General features: G+C 60.4%; 1 protein-coding gene across 6 annotated transcripts in view; it reads right to left on the bottom strand.

The window, feature by feature from the left end:
- PTPRN2 (protein tyrosine phosphatase receptor type N2) overlaps nucleotides 1-19,130 on the bottom strand; it is a 709,963-nt gene that overhangs the window by 176,498 nt on the left and 514,335 nt on the right. The window lies entirely within an intron of this gene.

The following is a 19,130-nucleotide window of genomic DNA, read 5'->3' as shown; positions in this document are numbered from 1 at the left end:
TGTCCTGCCTCAGGTGGTGACCAGGTTGAGGGGCTAGAGCTATCACCACCTCCCAGTCACAGGTAAGAGGCCCGTGGAGTTGTTGCTGTGATCTCAGTGAGACCTGACTCCAGTGAGACTCTGGGTGACTCACCTGCCCAGGGCAAAGGGCAAAGGGCCTGAGGCTCTCAGTGGAGTCCCTGATGATTTCATAAAGCCAAGAGGCAGAGCTGCGGGTGAAGGCCAGCCTCTTGGTGAAGGTCTCTTGCCTTGTTGCCTTCTGGAAACCTCCGGCATTGTGTAGAGGAGTCCCCGGCAGCATGATGGCTTTGAAGGGAACAGAGCAGCTGTACCCTGGAGGGGCTGCCACGGGGAGTCAACCTGGGGACAGGGCCGAGGGCAGACTGCGTCGGGGGTACAGACCCAGGAGGAGCCACACCACCATGTGCCCCTACCTGGCCCAGTGGCAGAAAAGTGCATGACCCAGTGAAAAAGCAGATAAATGCAGACATTCCAGGCCTGGGAATAAAGTTTTCAGCAAAACCCAAGGGGACTGGCAAATACCATCAATTTTCTATCTAAACGACATCAACATCCCTGTCAGATTCAGGACGGAGCCCGGGTCACGAGGCCATCTTCTGTACGCAAGTGCGATGGCTCTCCCCTTCCCCATGGACTTTGCTACCAACACGCTCTCTGAGCGCGCTCCTCCCGTCCGCGCTGGCGGCTCACGCACCGCACCCACGCAAACATCACTCGTAGAGCCGCAGCCGGGACACACGTACGCCTGTGACACAGGGCCCTGCTTCCCCAGCAGGGGGCACGGGGTCCCACGGGGTGTCAGCTGTGTGGTTCATCACACACCAGAGGGGAAGTCACCGCCCTTGGCCCTGGGAAAGCACAGAAGACTCAGAGATACTCTTGCTCTCAAAAGCTATATGCGCGAACACACATTTCTCCAGAGAAGACACCCAGATGGTCAACGGACACGTGGAAACGGGCTCGACATACTCGGCATCAGGGAAATACAAATCAAAACCACAGTGAGATCCCACCTCACACCGGTCAGAATGGCTAAAATGAACAAGTCAGGAAACGACAGATGCTGGTGAGGATGCGGAGAAAGGGGAATCCTCCTGCACTGTTGGTGGGAATGCAAGCTGGTGCAGCCACTCCGGAAAACAGCATGGAGGTTCCTCAAAACGTTGAAAACAGAGCTGCCCTACGACCCAGAAATTGCAGTACTGGCTATTTACCCAAAGAAAATGAAAATACTGGGCGCCTGGGTGGCTCAGTGGGTTAAGCCATTGCCTTCGGCTCAGGTCATGATCTCAGGGTCCTGGGATCGAGCCCCGCATCGGGCTCTCTGCTCAGCAGGGAGCCTGCTTCCTCCTCTCTCTCTGCCTGCCTCTCTGCCTGCTTGTGATCTCTGTCTGTCAAATAAATAAATAAAATCTTTAAAAAAAAAAGAAAATGAAAATACTAATTCAAAAAAAATACACGCTCTCCTATGTCTAAAGCAGCGTTATCAACAGTAGCCACAGTATGGAAGCAGCTCCAGTGTCCGTCAACAGATGAGTGGAGAAAGAAGATATGGGAGACACACACACGCACACGCGCACACGCGCGCACGCACACACACGCGCACACGCACGCACATACGCGTGCGCACATCATGGAATACTACGCAGCCATCAAGAATGAAATCTCGCCATTGGCAACCTGGATGCATCTAGAGAGTAATATGCTAAACGAAATACGCCAGAGAAGAACAGACGCCACGTGCTCTCCCTCGTATGTGGACTTTGAGACAAAACAAAGGAATAAAAAAGGGGGAAACAAAAGAGGCAAAACCAGACTCTGACCTCGAGCGGATACGCAGGTGGTCGCCGAAGGGGCGGGCGTGAGAGAAGGGGACACGGGACGGGGATCAAGGGCCCTTGCTGTGACGGCACAAGCCGGCTGCAGAAGGGCTGATCGCCACGCGTCACGCCGCGGCAATCCTCTTCCCCGTGTTTGCTTCTAGGAGTTTTAGTTTCAGGTCTTACTTCTAGACTCTGACCGACTGCGGGTTGGTTTTCATGCAGGGTGTAAGACAAGGTCCAGTTTCGTTCCTCTGCACGGGGCTGTCCAGTTGCCCACTGTTAACGGAGGACACCACCCTTCCCCACCGAACCCTCCCGGCTCCCTTACAGAAGAGAAGCTGACCGTCCCCGCGTGCATTCTTTCCCGGCTCCCTGTTGGGTCCCATCGGTCCGCGCGCCTGCAGTTACCCAAGCGCCGTGTTGTTTCACTTGCTGTAGCTTTGCTTGATGTTCTGAAACCAGGAGGTGTTGTGTGAGGAACTGGGATTCTGGCCAGGTTGCTCGGGACAGAAAAACATGTCAACTTTTCCTTTTGGTGTAATTTCCTTCTTGCCAACTCACATTTTCCTTAGACAGTAAAATAACATTTCCTAAAGCCCCTTGAGAGAAACTGCTGAAATCGTTGGTGTAAGCGCGGGCAGAGTGCGTAGCGAGGGCGTCCTGACACAAGGTCGCACTGACGGAGACGGGGGACCGCGCAGACTGGGATCTGCTGGGACACAGGCATGAGCCTTCTCCATGCGGACACTGGCCCGGACGGATGGTGCTTCCATCTCACAGCTTGGCAGTGTGCCCAAGAACACCGAACATCCCAATTCACAAAACCCTTTCACAAAGCTGGACGTGGCCCCCGGAGAGAATCCCGAGTTCCTAGCTAAGGAGCCCTCTATGCAGCCATGCTGTAGTGGGTGAGTGCTCAGGGGCCCACATGCCTGTGCGCGTGCACACACACACACACACACACACACACACACACACCTGCCCTCACGCTCCTCTTACCCCATCAGGGGCCCGAGGGCGACGGTAGAGACCAACAGCCCACCAGTCGGTCAGAGCGTGGAGACTTTCTGACTCCTTACAGTGGTGTGCTTTGCAGACAGGTCTGATGTTGCATTTCTCCTGCCCCTGCCTACAGTCTCACCCCCAACACCCAGGTCTGCGCCTGCCCGGAGGTGAGGACTCATTATTCTCCCCAAAGGTGAGGCCTGGCTGATCCCCCCGAGAGATGTTACTGTGCGTCACACTCCCCGAGGTCACGTTGGCTTCCACCATCCTGGGCTCTCACAGAGACCAGAGGCTCCTGCAGGCCAAAGTGTCCCAGCAAGGAGCGGGTCTGAAGCGCCAGCCACCTAGACCCCTTGCTCCAGCTCTTGGAAACAGCCACAAAAGCCACACGGAACAGCCCACAGCCAAACCAATGCTCTCAGATACGGTTTCCACTAAAACCAAAAAATTGCAAATTCCAATAAGAAAAAAACATCTTTCTTTCTCTAGTGACAGAATGATGAATCCCTCCCCTACAGTGATTTCCATAGTATGCCTCTGGAAGGTCTTTTGTAGACCTTGTTGTTTCTTTAAGAAGAAAAGGAAAAAAAAATAACAAGAACTCAAGGTGGAAGAAAAGGAAACGGATGTGAACTCGTCAGGAATGAAAGGTAGCTGACCCTGCGGAAGCTTAGTTCAAAGCACATTTTTCTCACAAACTGGGCCAGAGTAAAATTCAGGAAAATGGGAAAGGTAGAAATAAGGTTTCAAAACACGCGAAGAATTTCAATTCAATGAGGAGGAATCGGACGCACAGGACACGCAGCACATGACCCTCGGCGTGTCGGTGCACTACAAGTCGCCCGGTGCCAGTGGACGGCCTCCTGGTCTTGTTCAGTCTCCAGGTGCATGGGAGCAGGATTTGGTTAGCACGCCGGCAAGACACAGCCCTGGATCAACCCCACAGTGGGACCACAGGGAAAGGACCGCATTTGGCAGAGCAGGCAGAAGAACTCAACGGGGAAAGACAGAGCCAAGTGAGAGACCCAGGGCTGTCCCACTCCGGGTGACGGCACACAGAGGATCGGGGGGGGCCTGGCTTTGTTCGGGGGGGGGAGGGCCCGGTGCACCTGGTGTGCTCCGCCCAGATCGGCCATTCTGTGAGGACACAGGGGCTCCCTGGGGTTTTGAGGGCTCAGCTGTAACGGAGTGTGTCCCCACACAGACAGGCTCTGGGGCCCGGCCCAGGCAGACAGTGAGGCCCGTGTGCCTTGTGTCCATTCCTGATGCTGACTCGGTGCCCAGGAAGACCTGCTCAAGTCCCCACCTGAGGAGCAGCAGAAAACCGTATGCACGTCGGCAAGCAGAATATGGGATGCTATCGTCCGTGCACGTGTGCGCTCACACCGGCTGTGCCTCCGTGTGTGCACAGACGTGTGTGTAACCACACTCGTGCGTGCGTGCAAGGGAAGTTGTCGGCATGTCCATGCACGCGCATGTGTGCATGTGCATGCGTACAGATGTGTGCACGTGTGTGTAAGTGTACACACATGTGCGTGCATGTAAAAATACCCACTTTTGACACTGAAAGTCTTCTGTCCGGGGAGCCTGCTCGGCCCCAGTCCGGCCGTGATGCCCGGTGCCTGCGAGCCCCAGTTGGAGGACCTTGAGTGGTCCCAGCAGACGCGCCAGCAGCTGGACGCCTGCCCTCTGACGGACGCGGGGCCCTGGCTGCCGGGGCTCTTCCTGCGGAGACCGCCCGGCCCCGTTCCTCCTGCGACCTCCCTGCCCCGGCGGCTGCCCCGGGGGCTGGCCTGCAGGTAGCTGTGTCTCCGAAGCCTCTCGGACTCTGTTCTCATACATCTCAAGGTGCTGTAGTATTGAAATAATTTGCCTCAAGTTTCCATGTCAAATCGAGGTTTTCTGTGGTTCTTTAGCAGGTCAGCCCCGGGCTGGGCCCCGAGTCCCCAGGGCTGCACAGTGGCCGCCCAGGCATCGTGTGGGGAGGCATTCGGTGAGAAACGCTCATTCCCGCCGACTTCACGGCGCCCCGCTGCAAACCAGCACTTCACGGGCTCAGAAACGGCCTTGACCACAGAGGAAAACAATGGGTGATCCTGGCTTCTGGCCAGCAGTCTGTCAGGACAGTGTCCGAGGGCAGGTCGTGGCACAGAACCCCATTACGGGGCCCGGGTGCCCCTTCCGATCCCCATTTCTCCCCTCGTGGGAGGTCAAGTCTGGATTCAGTCCCCACGTAAGGCACCGACCACCCCGCCGGGGCCTGGGGCTGCTGGGTGCACAGTCGCCGGCTTCTCTCTGGCCACCGGAGCGCTCACTGCCGCCCGAAGTGCCCGGGGCCCGCGGGCCCTGTCGGTGGGTGGGAGGCCCTGAGGCCCGTCCACGTCAGCGGCCTGTACCGGGGAAGCCCGCCTCCCCGTCTCCTCCTTTCCCAGACAAGCTCAAGTGTGCGGCGCTGGGCTTGGGGGGATGGGCTTGGGGAGCACTGAGGGCGGCGGAAGCTGAGGGACAGGGACGTCTCTCAGGCGCCGGCTCATCCCTAATGGGTCCCTGCGGTCAGTCCTGCTAAATCACGACCACGACTCTCATTTTCTAAATTACTGACAAAATACAGCCCCTCTGTTAGGGAAGGTTAACAGACGTGCCCCGAGTCACGCAGCTTCGAAGCGGGGACTTACACTTGCACCGACTCAAACGGGGCTCGCGAGCCCGGGCTCACTGCAGGCTTCGAACGCGTGGTCCTTGCCCTCGCAGCCCCGCAGCTGCAGCGGAGGGAACCCCGGGTGGCCTCAGGGGCTGCTGGCCGAGGGGACAGTGTGAACACACGCTGAAACACCCACCCCAGGGAGTGAGTCAGGTTTCTGGGGGAGCTACGGGCGGAACTCTGTCCCCCAAATTCCTCTGTCAAAGCCCTGAGTCCTGGCACCTCAGGGTGTGACCTTGTTTGGAGACGGGGCCTTAACAGAGGTGATCAGGGTAAAGCGAGGTCAGCAGGTCGCCATGATCTCACACGGAGAACAGGTCAGAGCACACACGTGCGTGACCGGACGGGAGAGGGCGGTTCACACGCCAGGGAGAGAGGCCTCCTTATGACCCTGTGTCCCAGACACCATCTGGAGAGAGTCGCGGTCCCTGCCCCACCCAGCATTCTCGGCGGTTCAGAAACGCTCCAAACGTCCTGGTTTCCGCTGCTAGGCTAACTGGCCGTGCCGTCCGCGGGCCCGCACGCCCACCCAGGAGGACAAACACGCGGGCTCGCACGCCCACCCAGGAGGACAAACACCTCAGTGCCCTCCATCCACAGAGGGGGTCCAGCCGGCAGGGTTTGGAGGAGCCCGGAAAGGCAGGGAGCCCAGAAAGTGCTGTGCCAGCCCCGGGGAGCTGGTGTGACTGACGGCCGGGCCCTGGGCCTACCGCGGTAGCAGGAAGATCAGACCCGCTGCCCCAGCGTTCAGGACCCCGTGAGCACAGACTGGCGCTCGCAGGTTCTCTGCTCACCAGCAAACCACAGACCACGTTCCTGGCCCATCAGGAGCCCGAAGACTCACCCCTGACCCAAGGTGGTGAGTCATCAGCTAAGCCGTTCGTGTGCCCTCCCTGCCTGGCATCACAGTCCAGCAGCAAACCCCAGGACTCCAGGTCTCAGACCCCCTCCTGCGCCCCCCGGACAATGGGCCTCCTCCCCTTGGTCTGCTACCCTGGCCCCTAGCGAGCTGCTCCCAGTGCACCGGCGGGATCGTCCCTCGACCCCATGTCCCCCTCGGGTGTTGACCCACACCCTGAGCTAATGCGTCCAAGCCTTAGCTCCTGCCCAACGGTCCCCCATCTCCCTTAACTTTCTTGGAAGGTTCCCTGAGGTCCCCCTGTCCTCCGCAGCTCTAACAGTGGCCTGTCCTGAGCCTCTGCACAGCTTTTGCTGGACACTACCGGATCAAGCAGAAAGCAGGGCTCCTGGAGGCCCAGCAGGAACACGTAGCCAGCCTCTCGTCCTGAACCGCAGAGGCCGTGTCCCCAGGGCCTGCTTTTCTACCTCCCCAAGCCTGCGGATATTTTCAACACTGGCCTGAGGGCTACAGTGTCACTCAGAACCCACAGGGGCCAAGGGAGCCCTTGGGCGGGCAGCACCCGGCCAGGCCAGACCCACGCGGAGTTCAGGTGCTCCAGAAAGGACTCTGGGGGCGTCCCGAGTCGGGGGCAGACGCCTCCATCCAGCCCGCCCGCCCTGGGTGCCCAGGCCCGCAGGATGCGGACTCGTGCCGTGGTTTTAGGCCCACGGCGTGTTCCCTCACTGCTCGGCCCACGGCGTGAATTCCCTCCCTCGCTTCTCGGCTCCTCGCTGAACCTTCCCGCTATTTCCACCGCAGACAGACGGGGCCTCCGTTAGCTTGAGCGTCAGCCCCCAAGCCAGGCATCTCACGGAGTGGAGAAAGGCCCCTGGGACCCTCCCCTCGGCTCCTGGGAGAGGGCAGCACTGCACTCGCACTGGGTCATGTCACCCGGCGAGGACAGTCCCGCCAAGGGCAGGATGGCCAGCGAGACCAGAGTCTGAGTTCCAGAGGCTCCGCGAGCCTCCGTGAGGAAGAAGGATGCCCTCCACGCGCCCCGCGCACGGCGCTCATGCGAGGCTCACGGACGCTCTTTGGAGCTTTCCTTATTGTGAGGACAGAGCGCTTGCCCGAGCCAACGGGGGCCGACGCGTTGGCTGGGACGCTCGAGCAGAGGGTGGACGGAGGCCCGTGGGCCGCTCCGCTTCTCTCTCTGCTCGAGCGTCTCCACACGGGAACCAGCGGGGAGACCCGTCCCAGGGAGCTCATGGCAAGGAGGCTTAATTTAATCCGTCTGCCCTCCGCCGGGAAGGAAGCAGGGGTCCGTGCAAACAGACGGAGCTCGTGGAAAAGGAAGCAAGGTTTTCACTGTCGCGCCGTCTGTGGTTGAAGTTTCCCCGTGGAACCAACGCTGCGGAGACCCGGTCCTCCCCCGGATCTAGCCGGCCCTCATCGTGCTCGGAAGTCACACGTTCCCGCCCCCCTCCCCCTCCCATGGGCAGTGCCAGGGGGGCCCCCACCTCTGAACGGGCTGTAACCTTAAAGGGGGCCAGGCCGGTGGCGGAGGGGCCCTGATGGGAAGGGGCAGCAGCGTCCACGGGGCACGGCCACGTGCCTGTGGTTATGTGTCCATCTGAAGCCAGGACGCGCGAGCCCCTCGGGCACCGCTGGAGCGTGAGTCATCTCGGAGCAGGCGGTGACCGTGTGGGCTGTTGAGAAGGGGACCTCGGGGCCTGTCTGCCACACTGGCCTCAGCGCCAGGAGGGGGCAGGGCACGAGACCGAGGAGGGAGACGGCGCGGTCCCTCTGAGGGACGGACGCAGACTGTGCTCAGGCCCACGTAACAGCGTGCTGGGCAGTCGTGAAAAGAAAGCCCTTCGGCAGCCGGGGAAATCTGAGCAATGTATCAGATCTTAACACTCGGTGTACAAAATCTGGTGATCCCACCTTTATAGATGAGAAAAATTCAATTGCGTAGCAAAACGATGAAGTGAAAATGCCCCAGGACACAAGGCCACCCCGTGCCACTCAGGGACAAGGTCCCAGGCAGCCTAAATGACCTTCCCAGGGCTCTGCAGGGTTCCAGAAGTCCTAGGAGGGGCTCATGCTCCTTTCTCTTCGGACGGCACTGACGCCAGCGGCCACAGCAAGAGCAGAGCAGACCTCTCCTGGGCGTAGGCCGGCGCCTTCTCGGCTGGCTGTGGGCTTCTCCACTGTGGCCCTGGTGGCTGGGCCTCCTGGAAGGGGACAGTCGAGTGGGTCTGGCACAGAATTTCCGAGGCACAGATCCCTTCATTTCTCAAAAGAAAATCTCAGCCAGCATCAAAACAACCATCTCAGGACAATCTTCCACAGGAGGCCAAAGGCTGAGCCGGAGGTGCTGAAACCGGGCTGGGAAGTCAGAAGACGGGGTTGAAACCCAGCACACACCTCATGGCCTTGTCTGGGGCACCGCGTGCCCCACCTTCTCTGAGCCGGTGGGAGCACGTGGAGGTTGTGCTGGTGCCGCGCGTGCCCAGCGCCTGGCCTTCCGTGAAAGCCCCTGCCCGCTGTGGGGGCGATCTGACATCTGGAGGTGCTTTCTGCAGACCCGCGGCCGGAGCTGCTCCACAGGGAGGCCGGTGCAGGGGAAGCCTGGGAGCAAGGAGAGCCCCTCCCCACCTCCTGCACCACTGAGACCCCACAATGGGGGCGACTCCCAGCGACCGTCCTTCTGCCTGCCTTGCGCCCCTGAGGCGGAAACGTAAGGGAGCCTCATGCCCACGGCGCACAGAACTCGAGGCTCTTCAAGCAAAGCAAACATCTTCCCATCGCACAGCTCAGGCCACTCAGCTCCCGGCTCGGCAGGCGTCACTCCCCACCGTCCCCGAGGCCATGGAGCGGTCTGCACACGGGATTTCCCACCGCCACTCGCCTGTCGGGTGAAGGTCCTCTTGCCGCTGAGACTTAGAGAAAGTGACCAACGCCCATGTCTACACAGATGTCTGATCCCCGCCGCCTGCAAACGCCGGCAGGTGGGAGCCGGAGACCCTCAGAGCCAGGGCGGGAGGCCAGAGAGCCAGAGTGCATCCCGCGGGCCCGGGCTGACGGCCACCGCGACGGCTGTCCGTCAGAACGCCTTCTGCTCTGAGGGGTACAGCTCCTGAAAAGAAAGTTTGCTTGACAAATATAACGGGCTTACGCTGTCCCAGAGCAGGATTAGCTCCTTCTAGAACAGTCTAAATCGTAGGCAAATCTGCACATTTTTGCTGCAAAAGCTCTGAAGCTGTGACCTCAGGACTCTGTCTGTCCGTCTGTGACAGGAAATGCCACTGGGTTCAGAGATGCTGGGTTGGAGTTCCTGTGTCCAGTCCACAGGCACTAGGTGCGCTGCTCTAAGTCCCCCACATGTACCCACGTGTGCTCTGCCCACACCCGCTGTTCCTGCCGCGCTCGGATGCCCCCGGACAGACCGCCGCCTGGAGCCGGCCGCGTGCAGGAAGCTGGGGCGGGTGGAAGGCCTGTGCTGGGCACGCGCTTGTGAGAGAGGCCGAGACGTGGCCGGCAGCGGAGGGGGCCACTGGGGTCCCACGTGCAGAGAGGTGCCACGGTTGGGTTCAGGATGTCGATGTCCCGGCTGTCCACCTGCCCCTTCCCCGGCACAGGTGTGTCTGCCTCTCTGACCTCATGTCTGTGTGTCTGGATGCTTTATTTAGGCAAAACCCGTAATTCCCTCTTCGTGGGGGAAGGGATGCCCAGGCAGTGCTGTCGATCAAGGGCTGACCCCGCTGGGAAGCGAGGAAGGCTCACCAGACCCGCTGGGACCCGGGCCTCCACGGCCAGGCCGGACAGAGACCTGCACAGCGTAGCTGCTCCCGAGATGCGCCTCTACCGCGGGCCGCACCCCTGCCGCAGATACAGGGCAGACCCGGGGCCATGGAGTGCCACACCCCAGGGACCAGGGTTAGGGAGGAGCAGCCCCTCCCGCCTCGCCCTTGTCTTCAGCGGGTCCACGAGCCCCGAACACGCATGTCCCCGCCACGGTCTCGGCGGACGTGCCACGGACTCGGGCCTGCGGGCGGCGCCAGCGAGTCCTGCCCGTCCCGCGTCTCAGCCAGGGGCGACACTCCCGCCTTCCTTCCCCCCAAGAAAGGAAAACAAATCTCCAGTTGTTGAAGCCACTATTACTTTGGATTTTCTGTCACACTCAGTCACACTAATCCTGACTGAATCACGTCTGTCTGCCAGGAAACGGATTATCCTCTCGAATACGTCAAAATGCCAAGTCCGCTTCCAAACCGCCCCTGTGAGCGGAAGGCTGCCCTGTCCAGAGTGGGAGGCGACAGCCCGGCCCCTCGCCCCGGGGCTCAGTTCGCCGCGGGGGCGGACGCTGGCAGGCAGCTCGGGGCTCTCTGCGACGGGGGCCAAGCCGCGGCCCCTCTGGGCTTCGTAGGGGGCTTCGTGGGCAAGGAGCCGGGCTGGCCGCCCCTTCCTGCTTCCCCTCTCCGCCGCCCTGTCTTGCTCCAGGAGCCGTCCTGGGGAGTCAGCGTCCCCTGACCCCCACGCCTCCACCCTGCTCGTGCTCCCTCGCTCTCAAGTAAACCCGTAAAATCCTTCCGGAGCCGACAGGATCGCTCCCCTCGGGTAGGGCTGGAGCGTCCCGCGGCTGTCTGGGCTCGCTGTCTCCTCACGGTCCTCCCACAGCCCCTCGCACGCTCTTCCGGCGGACTCCCAGGGGGACGCCACGGACGCGTGGGGCGGACACAGACCCACACACGCCGGGCCTCGGGGCTGCCTGGTGGCAAAGCCGGGCCGGTGCCCCACGGCGCCAAGAACGGGCCCAGATCTGGGCCGTGGCGGGGATTTGCGCCCCTCTCCGCGGAGAGCCACAGCCCCGGGAACTCAGCCTGTCCTGCGGATGCTCCCGGATCACAGGTGGCAACGGGGGCATCACGGGAGGAGGACGGCCGGGGCTCCTTTCCCAGGGGCCCACCCCTGGCGTTCCGGAAAGTGCGACCTGGGGGCACGCGGGCCCTGCCCTCCCCGGCCCGCCCCCCGCACCCGTTTGGGGCTGCAGATTTCTCACTGGTTTCTCAGGGTGGGCGGCCTCTCTGGACAGGCGTTTTTGTTCTCTTTTCTGAAAAAGCTTAAAGAAATGCCTCATGGGTGGGCAGACAGACCCCAACCCCAGCTGCCAGCGAGGTTCCTCTGGGGTCCACTGCTGGCTTGAGACCCGTGTATACAGTGTGAAAGGAAGAGCCTCATCCAGGACTCACAGGCAAGGCCGGACAGCCCCAGAGCAGCCGATCACGCTCACAGCAAAGCCAGTGGCCGGAGGGAGCCGCTTTGGACAGGGGGTGAGGTGTCCCCATGCCTCAGTTTACCCCACTGTGGAACGTGGCTCCACCGAACGCACAGAGATCCCTGAAGAGGCTGAGACTGGGCACCTGGGGTGTCGGCCTGCAAGCTCCGTCCCATGTGTGGCCTGGACACATCCTGCCCTGTAGACGAGCGCAGCTCCAGGGCCAGGAATGCTGCGTCTCAGACCCCCGGCGCCACGGGGAACCTCGCCCTCCTTCGGCAAGAGGGGCAGGGGAACGAGGAGGGAGCTTTTCCAGAACACCCTACGGGGCCGGAAGATGCCAGGGAAGAACCCGCAGACCGGGGAGCGCGGACTCGGCTCCCAGCAGCACCGCACAGGCAGAGGGACGCCTGCTGCCGAGCTCCTGCGGGCGGGGCTCAGAGCTCCCGGCGCTGGAATCCCGCTGCCGCCGTGCCCCCGCCGTGCCCCCGCCGTGCCCGCCCCCAGCATTCACCATCCCTCCCTGCACGCAGCTCTGCTGTCTCTGAAACGCGGAGCAGGAGTGGCCTGGGGTGGGTGGCGAGTGTGCAGTGAGACGGCCCACAGGACACGCAGCAGTGCACACACAGCTCGGAGCTCCACGGGACTGACACCGTTGTTTGCCGTCCGGTGCCGGGGCCTGGCAGCACCCCACGGGGCCCGCACGGAAATACGCAGTCTGTGACCCGGCTGCCGGAGCCAATGGCCCGAGCCTGAGTGTGGGGGCAGAGTCTATGCCGCGGAAAGTGGCTCACAACAGAGCGGCCCACTGGCCCTGCACACACCCGCCCTTGCTGGAGAGGTGTGGCCAGTTGCACAGCAGGTCTGGCCCCCTCGGCCTCCCTTTGAAGGCCCCCGTCCTGGGTGGGGCTGGCCAGGCCACACTGTCGGGGCTCTGAGGACTAGGGTCTCACTGGGTCTCTCCTGATCCAAGCTGAGAAGTTCTGTTCTGGGACTTTGTCAGGTGCTGCAGGGCCGCAGCCTCACGTGTGTGCGGACGAGCGTTCTGGAATCTACCCGTGCTGCCCACCTGCCCTCTGGACGTCCTAACCCCGTTCACAACCACGAAGGGACCTGTCCTCCCCCTCCTTGTGGGGCAAAGTTGCCTTGCGGGGAGAGTCACCGCCCCGGCCACAGTGTCTTCTCCGGCGACAGCACCTGGCCTGTCTGAAATCCAGGTGTGTTTTCACTGGGCTTTACAAAAAGCTCTTTAAAACTAATAATCAAGGACTTTATACAGGGTCTTACTAGGCACAAGTCCTTTATTTTCCTTAAACCAAACCCGAAAACACAGTCAAGCCTGATCATTGCACATGGACTTTTCTGGAAAGGCAAGGAACAGAAGGCCCGAGGGAAGGACAGTGAAGGTCCTGGTCTCGTGGGTGGGCCCCGTTAGGAGGGATGATCCCTGGAGCATGTTGCTTGAAGTCACGAATTCAGTAAAAAGATGATGTCACTATGTCTTCAAGCGACGTCTCTTGATGCGTTCCAGTTTTTATTACTTTCTAAGGGAAACTGATTACATCCTCGTCTTGAAACTAAACACGATTTTAATTTCAAATGTGTTCCGAGTGCTTCCTGCATGCTGCGTGTGCCGGCGCCGGCATTAGACGCGACCAGGCACGGCACGCTCGTGAGCCCAAGTTTAATTTAAAACATGTAATACATTTTTAACGAGGACGACTAAATTTGTTTCCCTAGAAAAGTATTTTAAAGCGTCTGTAATAAAGTGTGTTCTCCAAGGAGCCACTTAGCATCGCAGTCCCCGCCCCAGCACCGGTCCGGGCCGCGGTGCTGGTTCACCACGCTGCTTGGGGAGCGGATGTCTTTGGAAATGACATGCATAGGCTTCCCCCATCAAACAGGTCATGATCTGGGGAAAAGGCCACATGCACGACCGGATGAGTTCACAGATCTGGGCTCAGTGTTGTCACTGGGGCAGGTTAAGAGACGCGCCAGGGGAGCTCTGTTTCCAGAGGTTCCAACAAGAGGAACCAGGAAGGTGGGAAGCTTTTCGTACGGAGGACCCACAGAAACTAAATGCAGGAAGTGGCCCGAATCGGTCAGCGACAGCGTCGACGACACAGCGAAGGCCGTCGCCCACACTTCCCTGCAGCTCCCTCTGCCAGGCATGGGCTCTGCGCTGACCCCAGCCTTGCGCAGGCTCAGAGCCATTTGGGGTTAGAGGGCTGCGCCAGATGGGGCCCCCAGGCCGCGGAGCCACCACCTCTCCCCGCCACTCTCCCGGGCACCCTGATCCCCCAGTTTCTCCAGAGACACGGCATCCCGACGCCCCCAGCAGCTCCCCGGGAGCAATGCCCTCCTGGTTTTCAGTGCCCTGGATGCCACGGAAGCTGGCTTCTCAGTACTCGCACCTCAGGGGCCTGTTCAGGTGGGAACCAGGGGCTCCCCACCTGACTTCACTCCTAGGCTGCCCTCCCCACCCTCCCCTCCCCAGCTGCTGGAGCAGGTGCATGGGGAACGGGAACGGGTCCGCCGGATGGTCTCACGGTCTCAAAGCCCCACAGACCATTCATTAACGACCCAGGAAAGAAGCTGTCTTTGTAGAGGAGTAAGGCAGTGCCCATGACCTTCACCAGCGACACTTAGCCTCGTCCAAACTGGGAAGAACACTGCCTCCCTCCTGACATGGCAGTGGGAAGCCTGCGACAGACCCCACCTGTCGGCCAAAATCTTTCCTCTGAAACTAATCACCCGGGGAACAGACAAACCCGGATGAAGCGCCAGCACTGCAGGACAGCTGGCCCCGTGTCGCCGCACGCTGCGGAACAAGGGGGCCGAAAATAAAGCCAAACGAAAAGATAGGACGAGGACTCGAGGATAGGATAAAGAGAAGCAGGAGACGGGACACCAAAGGCTTGACTGGAACCTGGACAGAAGTGAAAAGCCAGCCCCAAGCAGCATTATGAGAATGTGGGTGCCGGCCCGAACTGTCGGTCACACGGTGCACTGCACAAGTGCTGTACTTGGAGGGGTGACGTGGACCCTAGAAGACACACTTGTGAGTAAGCCCATGGCAGAGTTTTAGAAGGTCGGGAACAGACTTGCAAACATTCCATCCAGACAGACGGACGGGTGACAGGCTTGAGGACGTGGAGTAGAAAGCAAACAGTTGGTGAATCCAGATGAAGAATATGGATGTTTATTCTACTGACTTTCATCTGGTTCCAAAGTGTGGAATTTGCACACCCCCTCTGTGACGGCTCTACGTCTGGGCTTTCCACAAGGCTAGAACCCTTTCTCTCTGGGCTTGGCTGGGATTTCTTCCCTGCATCTAGCTGGTGGGGGCTGACGTGCCCAGGGAAGAGCCAGAGAACTTGGGAGGGGTGGGCAGTTCGGGTGCCCCCCTCAATCCTCCCCCGGTGGCACTGGATGGGGCGGAGAAGGAACAGTAGCCATGACCAGGGAGCCAGGGAGGGCCCACGGCTGTCTCTGACAGTCTGCACCCGGTCAGACCGGAAGCCATCAACGCTGTCCTCGAGCCGCCGGCACCGGGTTCCCCAGCAGGTCCTCCCGCCCTGCGGAGAGCAGTGACCAGGGAAAGCACCCGGCAGCCCCTCGGGGATGGCAGACGTCCGTGGAGCCCCAGGCCTGTGATGGACCCTGCCGTGGTGGAACCGCAGCCCGTCCCGCCACACACAGGGAAGCGTCTGCGGAGCTGAAATCAAGTGGGAAGTCCAGTAGGACAGGAAGGTTGGACCCGGTGGAGTCCTCCGACAGTGGGCCGGGGGGTGTCCCGACCCCACGGGGCTGGGCTTGTCGACAGGACGGATCCTGTCTGCAAGGGCATGAGTCGGGGATGGCTGTGGCCCGGGGCCCGGCAGGAATGTCGGTGGGGCTGTGTGCGCCCACGGTGTCTGCGGCCTCTAACCCCCACAGACAGGTACTGCTCCCACGACCGCGGGGTTCGTTCTTCTCCGGTTGACCCAGACAGCTCCAAGGGGCGGGGAGGGAAGAGCGAGCCTGCCACGGAGCCTGGCTGGCCGTGGGCTTGGCAGCCGCACCACGGCGTGCCCGCGTTAGCACTGTAATTGGCATCAGGCCCGGCGCTGTGACTCCTGTTCTGTCTCATGAGCAGGAGGATTACTTCAGACCGATCAGAGGCGACTGCGTTTTGCAAATTACCTTGGGCTGCGACTGTTTCGCACTTTGCCGAGTGGGCTCTGCCGATGCAGGAACGCTAATCCGTGTGGGTCTGTTAAGGACGGCTGCCTTTTTGTAAATGGGAGACGGAATACTTTGTTTTTATTTTAAATATAAATTTGAGGAGCAGGCGGACGGCAAGAAAGTTCACTGGTTCAGCTGAGCGGACAGATACACCCACAGCGGCGGTTTTATCCTGACTGATGAACGCATCCAAGCTTCCCTAAACCCAGATGTCCTGAGATCCCATAAAAATCGCCGTGAAAAAAGGAATAATGGGGGGAGGAGGGAGAAATGTGATCTGCCCCAGTTTTCAGAAGCCTGTGTCTCGTGCCTACACTGGCCTGAGACCGAGCAGGGAACAGTTCTGCAACTCTGTTCCCTCCAGCAGCAAAGGCAGCGCCAGGGCCCGGCTGGGTCGGGGGCCCAGGCCGATGGTGATGGCGGAGGGAGCAAAGTAACCAGCCCTGGCCCAGCGGGAATCACGGACAACTAGTCAGGAAAGCCTGCTTTGCGCCCAAGTTCTTCTAAGGGACGAGAAGCGACACGTACCCAAGGGGGGCAGGGACGCCGTCCTTGGGTCGCAGGCATTAATGGGCCATGAGCCCGGGGAACAGCGCTGTGGCCTCTTGCATTTTGGGTCCAGTGTCTCGTAAGTGTTCTCGTGTCCCCCGTCTTTAACAATTTTTAACGAATATTTAACAAATATTTAACGAATGTTAAACGAATACTCTTGGGATTTCCTCCAGATATAAGTTTATATTTTGGTTTTCTTCTTACATGGAAATTTTAAGACCAACAAGTCAGTAGCCTCCTGGAAACTGTGTGAGCCTCTGACCAGTGCAGAGAGGGGGCAGACCAGCAGCACAGCCCCGTGCTGATTGTGTCTGTGGAGCGCCTTGTACTTCCCAACTGTCTGGAGGCGTCTGTGGGACACAGAGCCGACACCGCCCCTGCACCTGCTCCTCGGCCAGTTCCACCGAGGTCCTTCGAACCTTTTCTGCGACCCCGGCTCCCCCCGTCCATCTGCCCATCCCCCGGCAGAGACAAGGGAGCGCCGCGCAGCCGCCTCCCACCAGAAGTCGGTGTAGCAGCAGACGGAAAGGCACGTGAGTGACCCGTCTCAGCGGAGGGGAGGGACGGGGGTTGGCCGCAGAGAAGACTGGAACAGGGCTCATAGGCTGGCAGGGCCCGCACCGACCTTGAAGACCACCTCCGGAGGAAGGAGCCATGCAGAACACAAGCCAGGCCTGTCCCTGACCCAAGCGTTCTGTAAATAAGGTGCCCCCATGTCCCCCAGTGCTGCCGAAGGAGCACCAGGTGCACACAGGTGTGTGCCTGCCGGGTCCATGCAGCTCTCCTGGCTGCCCGCCGTCTGGTGCACAGACAGCCTGCTGCGGAGCCTGGGGCCACACGCGCTGGCGGAGGGCGGCCTGTTCCCAGTGCGGAGGAAGGTCTCCTCCTCACCGCGTTCTCGTCCGGGCTCCGAGTGCCTCATGGGAGGCGGCAGGAGCTTTCAACCCACTGTTCCCGCATCTGTGCACGCGCCGCAACCCCCAAGGCGCCGGGTGGAGGGCTGAGGGCGGAGGGCAGCCCACCTGTGCCCCGGCTGTGGCCACGCCGCTGTGCTGGGCCCCAGGGTCTCCCACGCCGAGCGCTTCAGAGCGGCGGACAGCCCAGAGCGGGCCGGAGGCTTCGCAGGTGTCGAGCGGAACTACAGGGCATAACGAGTGACAACGCGGGGCCTGCCACAGACCACAACCCTGCACGGCCAGAAAGGGGAGGGGAGGGTTGGGGGACGGTGGTGGTTTGGATCCTGACCGGCACACACTTGTCGGGACTCTTCATTTGGTGGATTTTAAATGACACCACAGCAAAATGGATTAAAACCCACTTGGGAATGCAGGCATTTTCCTGGGAGCTACGAAGAGTAAGCTGCCCCCCTCCAGGCTCCCTCCAGGCCCCCCCAGGCCCCGAGCACAGCCTATCTGGGGAAAGAACGCAGCCAGCAAGCAAGCAGACTGCGGGGGCACATACTTCTTCCTTCTGTCAGAAAAGACTAGTCTTTGTTTGAGAATGAGCCCAAGCACAGAGAGGACCCGGCAACATGGGAACCCAGAGAGAATGTTCTAGAACAGGAAGGGGCCCCATGCCCAGAGTCTCTGTGAGAGCGCCTTCCAAACAGGACGGGGCCAGAAGACAAGGCGACACGAGAACAGGCATCACATGGTGACAGCCGTGGGGACGTAGGCGCAAAACAGTCACACAGAGACTGCGGACAGGCCAACAGGGGCAAAGAAACGAAAACGACAGGCGTGGAGTTCACATTCACATCAGGGACAACAGGCTGCAGCATGGCCCGACGTGAGCTTGTGAAGCTTCCAGAGCAACAGAGCACGCACAAGGAGCGAAGGCAGGCAGCAGAGGTGTCCATCGATGCAGGGACACGCTTCCTAAGAGAGACGGGCATCTGGGGAGAGAACCAACGGCGGCGGCAACTCTAGCAAACGCCTACTTGAAGACGTTCCACATCTGAGAAAACCTGGGCATGAACATCCAAAGGTTCTACACAACCAATCCGGCATGCTCTCTGCACCGTGAGCTTGTCTAGGAGAAATCCGCGATGGGCCAGGGCAGCACGGCGGACCGGCGGGAGCTGGGTCCCTTGACAAACGACTCACGCTGACCCCTCACTTCACCATGGATGATGGTGACAACGGAAATGACGCTGGTGAGTGAAAAGAATAAGGGGGAACTGTTAAAAACAGAAAATGAGAAAAAGAACTATTTCTCTGCTCAAGGATGAGCAAGGACCCTCCAGACACGGGAGCCGTTGGTGAAGTCCAGGAGGAGACGGCAGACACGCGGCCAGCCCAGCTCACCCTCTGCAGCTCCCAAAGGCATAAGAGCGAGCTGGAAAGCATCCAGCATGAGGAAGACGGACAGCAGAGGCGCAGGAGCAGAGCGCTCCCGGGAGCATTACAAGACGTGACCCAGCACAACTGATATGTCTAAGTTTACGCAAAATCGAAACCACAGATTCAAGCAACGACAAGATGCCACGATTTGCCTTGAAGATGGCAGAAACCTTGGCAAAGCTCTGGCCCCCCGTGCTGCTGAGGGTGTGCTGGCAGGCGTGCAAGGTACGGGCAGGGGCGCCCGTGGTCAGGGAAAATGCACAGGCAACTGGACCCTCAGAACCCAGAGACTTAGAGGGGCCAGCGCGCTCTGGCACGGTGCTGGTGCTTGCGTTTC

The sequence above is a fragment of the Mustela erminea genome, chromosome 11, assembly GCF_009829155.1.
Source record: "Mustela erminea isolate mMusErm1 chromosome 11, mMusErm1.Pri, whole genome shotgun sequence".
Taxonomy (NCBI): domain Eukaryota; kingdom Metazoa; phylum Chordata; class Mammalia; order Carnivora; family Mustelidae; genus Mustela; species Mustela erminea.
This window is presented reverse-complemented; position numbering and strand designations above follow the sequence as displayed.